Below are 9,529 nucleotides of genomic sequence, written 5' to 3'. Positions count from 1 at the left end.
TTGTAAGTGTACTGTTGCAATACTACTTGGGACTAAATTGTCACACTTTTTAGTGTATAAAAGTTTGCTTTAGTGCTTTAACCCCTGGTTTTCACAGGCGGCAGAGGCTAAAAAAATTGTGAACTCTGTCCACTTAGGCTTTTAGAACCTCGGATAAACTAAGCAAAACTACTGCATATCAGTGGATGTGGAAATTTGCCCTATGAGAACAATGAACCTCTAGGCTATAGGGCAGGGGTAGGGAACGTTGATCCTGAAGAGAGCCACTGCCCTGCAGAGTTAAGCTCCAACCCTGAAACAAACCCTCACCTGCCTGTAACTTTAGTAATCCTGAAGACCTTGATTAGCTTCAGGTGTGTTTGATTAGGGTTGGATCTAAACTCTGCAGGACAGTGGCTCTCCAGGATCAATGTTCCCTACCCCTGCTATAGGGGTTCTCAACTCTAGCCTTCCAGGTCCATTTTCCTGCAGAGTTCAGCTCAAACCCTGATCAGAACTTTCTAATAATCCTGAAGACCTTGATTATTGTTCAGGTTTGTTCAGTCTAGGTGAATACACCTAATAATGCTTAATGCAGTGTACTTCCAATTTTTTATTGTTATTTTGAGAGAGATTTACATTATTGTCACAGAGTCAGAGCCCACGCCTACCATCACACATGCACCATCACACATGCATCTCTCCACGCTCTGCCCACTCGTTCACTCTCCCCGGAGTACTGATCACATGCACCTGCACCTTATAATCACAGACACTATTTATACTCACCTCCCACTCCACTCCACGTCTGGTCTCGTCAGTATATACCTGGACTTCTACCCAGTTACTCACCTGCGAGGGTCCCTTGGTCCCTTGGTCCCTTGGTCCCTTGGTCCCTTGGTCCCTTGGTCCCTTGGTCCCTTGGTCCCTTGGTCCCTTGGTCCCTTGGTCCCCAGATTTCTGCACACAAAGATACTGTTTACTTCAGCTAAGTGACTGCTCTGTTATTTATCAGACTATCATCATTATCATCTGCAAGGTACTTGTATTTGTGCCTCTGTCACCAATAAACTGTACTTTGAGTTCCCTTTTACCTCTGTCTCTGTCCGTTGCCTGACAATTATACATGTTTGGTATATTTTGAAACCTCTCAGTGTGATTGGTACAATGGTCCCATCCCCACAGAAGTAAACCAAAAGGTAAACGTTTTAAGAATTTAGAGATTGATGCTTACTGTGGTGCTTACCCCCACTTTCATTTCACTTCAATAAAAGGTTAGAATTGTGAGTGTTTTTTAATAAATTTTTTTTTTTTTTTTTTTTTTTATGAAATGTGGTTGCTTCGACAGGCCCGGTTTCAAAATAAAATCACTGAGGGTGCTTCTGAAATTACTGAGGGTGCTCTAGTAAAGTGCATATAGGCTAAGCAATGGCTCCACCACAGCAGTGTACAGTGAGAAATGTATGATTATTTATTTGCAAGGCAATTACCAATAATTGGAATTTCAAAAATATTTTGCTACAAATTGTCTATAATCTATTAGTCTGCCTTTACATTGCTTTAATGCGTTACTAGTATTTTAACATGTCATCTTCCTGAGAACCATGAAAAAGGTTTTGTGAATTTAGATTTTTTTTTTCCCGGTCATTATTGTTTGGAGCATAAAAAAAAACTATTATTATTATTTTTTTTTTATTTATTCCTATGTTATATGCTATATCCTCTGCTCTGTAGAGGACACCGGAACCCCTTTATTGAGAAAATTAAAAGTCATGAACAGACAAACAATGGATTTTTTTTTTTATCCAAACTTTGTATAAAGATGATTCTCAATGTTATGAAAGATACAGAATAATTGGATATACCATTTTACTTTATTCCCATTCTAGGCAATGCATCTATATGCTGTCTCTAATTTGCATATTAAAGGGTTTTGGGACAATATGTAAATGTAAAAAGATGTGTAATAATACTTTCATAAGAATGTCTTGTATTTCCTAAGAATATCCAGACTTAAAACTGTGTTTGTTGTCAGAGAAATTCGCTAGAAGAGCATTACAGTAGTCCAGTCTGGAGAGAACAAGAGCTTGGACCAGGAGTTGTGTGGCCTGCTCTGATAGGAAGGGTCTAATCTTCCCAGTGTTGTATAACGCAAATCTGCAGTTGTTGCAGTTTTACTGCATTGCTATGTTGATCGGCTGTGGTTAGGGTGTTCTGGCTAGATTTTTTTTTAGTCAGGGCCAAATTAAAGCAGCCCAACTCCAAGTTAATAGACAATTATTATAGATAATATATGTATAGCACATAATGTATAGCATGTATTTTGCGTGTGTGTTTTCAAGAATTTGAATTATATTTTTAAGAATATTTCAATATTTATTATGTTTTTAACAATTTGTACAGCCACACCAATATCCTGTTTAGACATTAAACAGGAAGTCACAGAAGAGCTTTTCATTGTGGCTCATTATAATACACTGTCTAAAACACCAGAACAGTTTCACACTGAATATGTAATATCAGTATGTTTCTTTGTACATTTCAGGATACATTGAAACATGCTATCTATTCAATGTTTAGTTATGTTTAAGAAAAGTTTCTGATATTGCCCACTGCTTTATGTAAGGGAACAGCTGTGCATGATAAAATATATAACTTTCCTTACTGTACAGTATTTGCTTTATACACATTATCATGCATTCAGAAATTGCACTATGGACAAAGATGAAGAGGGAGTTTCATTAAGCAAATGCATGTAATGGTGCTGCTGTTAACCTTTAATATCCACTGGGTGAAAGATAAATACAAGTGAAAATATGACTAGATCAACTAGCTTCTCACATAAGGTGCGAAAGGGTGTTTTCCTGTGGAAAACTCAGCGATGTTAACGTGTTTGCTAGAGTTCTGCTTCTGCTTTTTCTGCTTCTGCTTCTGAGTGATTATTTAATGTAATGTACTTCTGTGGCTACTATGGTATTCTAGTTTGTTGCTTAGGTCCAGGTCAAGAGCCCATTATTTCTGTTTTTGTTATTTCTCTCAGTTCAAATTAATGGTATTGTACCCCATTTTATTAGTCCAAAGGAGGAAATCAATGTTTTCTTTGTGGAATTAAACACCCTATGAACGAAACTGTGTGAGTAGTGATGCTCACTAATCAGAGATTCAATGAAACACCATAAAACAATGTGTACCATATTTTGAGCCTAAAATGGAGGTTCTGCTTTTAAGAGAACAAGGAAGTTGTCAAAACCAATGCCTGACTGTGACCACTATGTGGTCACTATATGAACTTGACCTCTGTGTCTTCATCTGAAGAAGATATGGTTTATAATTCTGACTTTTTACAAATGATATACATGAGGAGGACCTCTCATTGGATAAGGTGACACTTAATTATCCATCCATCCATCTTCTTCCGCTTATCCGGGGCCGGGTCACGGGGGCAGCAGTCTAAGCAGAGATGCCCAGACTTCCCTCTCCCTAGACACTTCCTCTAGCTCTTCCGGGGGGACACCGAGGCGTTCCAAGGCCAGCCGGGAGACATAGTCCCTCCAGCGTGTCCTCGGTCTTCCCCGGGGCCTCCTCCCGGTTGGACATGCCCGAAACACCTTCCCAGGAAGGCGTTCAGGAGGCATCCGGAACAGATGCCCGAGCCACCTCAGCTGTCCCCTCTCGATGTGGAGGAGCAGCGGCTCTACTCCGAGTTCCTCCCGAGTGACTGAGCTTCTCACCCTATCTCTAAGGGAGCGCCCAGCCACCCTGCGGAGAAAGCTCATTTCGGCCGCCTGTATCCGGGATCTTGTCCTTTCGGTCATGACCCAAAGCTCATGACCATAGGTGAGAGTAGGAACGTAGATTGACCGGTAAATCGAGAGCTTCGCCTTACGGCTTAGCTCTTTCTTCACCACGACAGACCGGTACATCGACCGCATTACTGCAGAAGCTGCACCGATCCGTCTGTCAATCTCCCGTTCCATCCTCCCCTCACTCGTGAACAAGACCCCTAGATACTTAAACTCCTCCACTTGGGGCAGGAACTCTCCACCAACCTGGAGTGGGCAAGCCACCCTTTTCCGACTGAGGACCATGGCCTCGGATTTGGAGGTGCTGATCCCCATCCCAGCCGCTGGAATTAAACACCCTATGAACGAAACTGTGTGAGTAGTGATGCTCACTAATCAGAGATTCAATGAAACACCATAAAACAATGTGTACCATATTTTGAGCCTAAAATGGAGGTTCTGCTTTTAAGAGAACAAGGAAGTTGTCAAAACCAATGCCTGACTGTGACCACTATGTGGTCACTATATGAACTTGACCTCTGTGTCTTCATCTGAAGAAGATATGGTTTATAATTCTGACTTTTTACAAATGATATACATGAGGAGGACCTCTCATTGGATAAGGTGACACTTAATTATGTGTGGGTTAATTATTAAACATCTGGACGCTAAAACAAACTTTGCAAGGTTCAGTTATAAATTTGATAATGACTTTTATTCATTACAATCTCCATGATCTCCTGTGTTTAAAATACAATCTTTCAATATTTATTTTTGCTGTACATTTAACATTTACTGTATCTCTATTCAGTTTGGCCACAAAAAGTATTCGTAACACTGAAACTGTCTGTATGTATTATAACTAAATATCAAACAAGTGACTTGTTTAAAAAATGGTCACTGCATCTTTTTAAGATCACATTTTATTTCAAATGGTTATTCAAAAGGATTGTTCAACATAATGTATTTATTCTTCTGATACAACAACAATATATTTGAAATGCTGCTTTGGCCTTGTGCCAGACAAGGTTTGCAGAAATGCAATTCTTCAAAATTCATGGCTACGCCATTAAATTACATTTAATGGACAAACAAGAGCTAGCCTACTCGTTAAGATTTAAAGATCTTTAGTGGACTATAATTTTCCGAATTTTGAATTATATTATTACTATTATAATGCTGCCTTCACGTGCTATCGGATATTTTCTACGTCCCACTTCTGAAGTCGTGATTATATGAGCTTTTTATATGATTATATGAGTCACATTCAAATGTTTTGTTGCCAGAACAGGAATCATGAAGGACACCAGGTTTATTCTTGCCTATTTATTAGGAAAATCGTATTAAAGGCAAAAGTATTCATTGACAACCATAAACATTCACAGCACTCTTGAGCGTCTTGATCGTCAGTATCAAATGGCAGTATTCAACCAAAACAAAAAAACAACAACAAAAAAACGTTTTAGTATTATCATATGACATCCCCTTCAGCCAATCAAATTAAAATCTATGTGCCATCTGCTTGACATTTTTCGATGATGTCAAGGCTCCATTATGAGAAAATACCTATAAATTAAATTAAAAAAAAAAAAAAAAAAAAAAAAAAAAAAAAAAAATATATATATATATATATATATATATATATATATATATATATATATATATATATATATATATATATATATATATATATATATATATATATATATATATATAAAACTTTGCAGCGTGCAATTGGCCATCCTTTTTGCAACATGAAAAACAATAGTTTTATTCAATGGATTACATAGACTGTAGACTCGAAAGCAGTGGCGGCTGGTGATTATTATTTTTTGTGGGGGCGTTTTTTTTTCCCCGCGGGTTGGGGGGGTAGGGGGAGACTGGTGGCTGCAGTATCAAGATGCATGTTCACTAAATTCAAGCATTAAAGAGAAACGTTTCGGTTACTAACGTAACCTCGGTTCCCTAAGATGAGGGAACGAGTATTGCGTTTTGCTAAAACGCTATGGGGGGAATTCCTTTCCTCGAGATATTGAAGCAAATTTTCATCCAAAAATACCTTTTATACGCAGTGCAGCTGCACAACTCTCAGCAGGAAGCAGCTGCGTGCTGATTGGCTGTGCCGCTGCAACTGCAGCAACCTATAGCGAGACCGTGGGGCGGGACGGACCAATCAGGTCCTTCCAAATTCCCGCCACAAGGGGCAACAGAATTTGCATAGCCAAGGGTATATAAGACCCACTCTCGCAAGGTTAGTCAGGTTAATCGACTGAAGCGACTCCTGAGCAAGTGAGCAAGCACGGCAAGCAAAACGCAATACTCGTTCCCTCATCTTAGGGAACCGAGGTTACGTTAGTGACCGAAACGTTCCCTTACGAGAGTACTCTCGTATTGCGTTTTGCTAAAACGCTATGGGGGACCAATGCAAAACGCCGTGCTTGCTTAACGGCTCTAAAGCCGACGACACCAAACCCAGGCCAACCTAGGTGGGCCCATAATATGATATCAGTAATTCAGAATGAGCCAGACCTGAGTCGGGCCCTAATGAGAATGAACACGATATACGTGCAATAATAAGTATAGACCAGACATAGTAGGGTCAGGAATAATGAGTGGCCAGATAATTCGAGCCGTATAAGGAATATGCTTATGACTTATACAATATTCAACCCAGGCCGGACTTATCGAGCCTTAAGGGGTTAAATCTGTTTACACAGCAAGAAGCCCAGCTTGTAAAGCCGGAACATCTAAATTATAGAATCTGATAAAAGTGGACGGGGAGGCCCAGCCTGCCGCCGCACAGATATCATTCAGAGAAATTCCAGTAGACCAAGCCCACGAAGAGGCCATGCCTCTAGTAGAATGGGCTTTAATGCCTAAGGGGCAGCTGAGATCTTTAGACTCATAGGCCAGTGAGATAGCATCCACTATCCACCGTGACAAGGTCTGCTTTGTAACCGCGTACCCTCGGGTGCGGCCGCCAAAGCATACAAATAGCTGTTCAGTTTGCCTGTAAGCAGCGGAACGCTCTATGTATATTCTCAGCGCTCTGAGAGGACAGAGCAAATTAGCATCTATTTCATCTAACGGTGATGAAAGTGCCGAAAGTGAAATTACCTGTGCTCTGAACTGAGTTGAAAGCACTTTAGGTACATATCCATGTCTTGGTTTGAGGACGACTTTGGAGTCGTTTGGCCCAAATTCCAGACACGAGGCGCTCACAGAGAGCGCGTGCAGATCACCCACTCGCTTAACTGATGCGATCGCTAGCAGAAAAGCGGTCTTTAGTGACAGGAGCTTTAAGCTCACTGAATGCAGAGGCTCAAATGCAGAGCTCTTCATGGCATCCAGGACCGTGGACAGGTCCCATATAGGGACTGAAGGGGGGCGAGGTGGGTGAAGCCTTCTAGCCCCTTTAAGGAAGCGAACAATGAGATCGTTCTTTCCTAGTGACAGTCTGTTCACTTGAATGTGATACGCTGCTATAGCAGCCACATAAACTTTGAGCGTGGAGGGGGAGCGACCCGCGTCCAGAAGCTCTTGTAAAAATGTAAGCACCTCTGACACTGCACAATCATGTGGGGTCAGACTTCGCGCTTTACACCAGTCTGAAAAGACTGACCATTTGCCTGAATAGAGCCGCCTAGTCGTGGGGGCTCTAGCTTCAGTAATAGTATTCATTACGCTTTCAGAAAGGTTCTCATGTACCCGTTGATGGGCCAAACATGAAGCGCCCATAGATCGGGACGGGGATGCCAGATCTGCCGTTCCGCCTGCATGAGGAGGTCTCTCCTCAGCAGGATCGGCCACGGAGCTGTATCTGACATCTGACTCAGCAGTGAGAACCAAGGTTGATTTCTCCAAAGCGGGGCTATTAAAAGCACAGCGCATTTGCTCTCCCTGATCCTCTCTATGACCTGAGGTAACATTGAGATGGGCCAACGCATCTTCGTGCTTGGAGAAATATATTCGGCTTTGAGCATTGTCTTGTGAGGCGAAAAGATCCACTTTTGCCTTTCCAAACTTGCCCCAAATTGTCTGAATTATATTTCGGTGAAGAGACCACTCTGCAGGGGACACTTTGCCCCTGGACAGCATGTCCGGACCCAAATTCAGAATGCCTGGCACGTGAGTCGCTCTCAGCGAGCTCAGATTGTGCTCTGCCCATATTAGGGCTTCTTCCGCCATTGAGTGCAGATCGATAGATCTCAGACCGCCTTGGCGATTTATATAGGCTACCACCGACCAGCTGTCCGTTCGGATCAGGACATGGTGGTGTTTTATGTACGGAAGGAAAGCTCTTAGCGATATCGTGACCGCTTTCATCTCTAGACAGTTTATATGAAGGCTTTTCTCCGAGTCTGACCAGAGACCGGAGATCGGCCTGCCCTCGTGAAGGGCTCCCCAACCCAGGTTGGATGCATCTGTCGAGATAACTTTCCACTTCGTAACAGTGCCCAAACTCACGCCCGTCTTGTACCAGACGGGATTTTTCCAAGCAGCCAGAGCTAACACACAGCTGTGGTCTACCTTGATTTGTAATCGGCCCGAAAGCCATGCGTGAGCTGGAACGCGGCGATTCAGCCAGTGCTGTAGGGGGCGCATGTGCAACAGACCCAGTCTGAGAACTGGCGCCGCCGAGGCCATGAGACCCAACATCCTCTGAAAGTGTTTGAGAGGAATGTGTGCACCGGACCTGAGGGAAACCGCTCGGTTCCGAACAGAGAGCGCGCTGTGACGTCAGCCGCGCGCTCATCTGCAGTGAGTCCAATACCGTTCCCAGAAACGAAACTTTCTGTGTGGGAGACAATAAACTCTTTGCCACGTTGATTCTGAGTCCCAAGCAATGTAAATGGTTGAGAAGCCAAGATCTGTGGTTTAATAACTGTATCTCTGACTGAGCTATTATGAGCCAGTCGTCGAGATAGTTGAGAATTCTCATTCCCCGAAGCCTCAGCGGGGTTAGCGCCGCTTCCATGCACTTTGTAAACGTGCGGGGGGCTAGAGATAGACCAAAAGGTAGCACCTTGTATTGGTATGCTTTCCCCTCGAAGGCGAATCTCAAGAATGGCCTGTGATGGGGGGCTATTTGTATGTGGAAATAGGCATCCTCTAGATCCACAGTGAAAAACCAATCTCCCGGGCGAATGTGCGTGAGGATTTGTTTCATTCTCAACATTCTGAACGGGCGCTTCATAAGGGCTTTGTTCAGATGTCTGAGATCTAGGATGGGTCTGAGACCACCGTCCTTTTTTGGTACAAGGAAGTAACGGCTGTAAAAGCCCGACTCGCTCTGTGAGGGGTGTACGGCTTCTACCGCTCCCTTTATTAACAGTTTTGATATCTCGGTTCGAAGCACGTGACTTTTGTCGCTTCTCACCGTTGTCTCTTCCACGGCGCAAAAGCGCGGTGGTCTGCGAGCAAACTGTAGCGAGTAACCTCGTTCTATTATGTTCAACACCCATTTCGAAATGCCGGGAATGGCCCGCCAGGCCTCTGCCTTCGAAGCCAAGGGCTGAATTTATCTGTGGGGCAAGTCGCTGAGTAACAGGGACTCAGTGGCCCGATAACCTTGCGCTAAGTTGGCGCTTATGAGGGAAATGTTTCCCGCCGCCTGAGTGCAGGGGGCCGGGGGGCATAGAGTGTTGGTGCTTGTGTACAGGCGAGCGCGTTTGAGTGCGGGCTCGTTGACTGTGAGAATAATGTTTCCAGCCACCTGAGTGCAGGGGGCTGGGGAACATGGGGGAGTGCTTGAGTGTAGGGGTACA

This window comes from Gobio gobio (genome assembly GCF_949357685.1).
Source record: "Gobio gobio genome assembly, chromosome: 8".
Taxonomy (NCBI): domain Eukaryota; kingdom Metazoa; phylum Chordata; class Actinopteri; order Cypriniformes; family Gobionidae; genus Gobio; species Gobio gobio.
Note: the sequence above shows the minus strand (reverse complement) of the source record.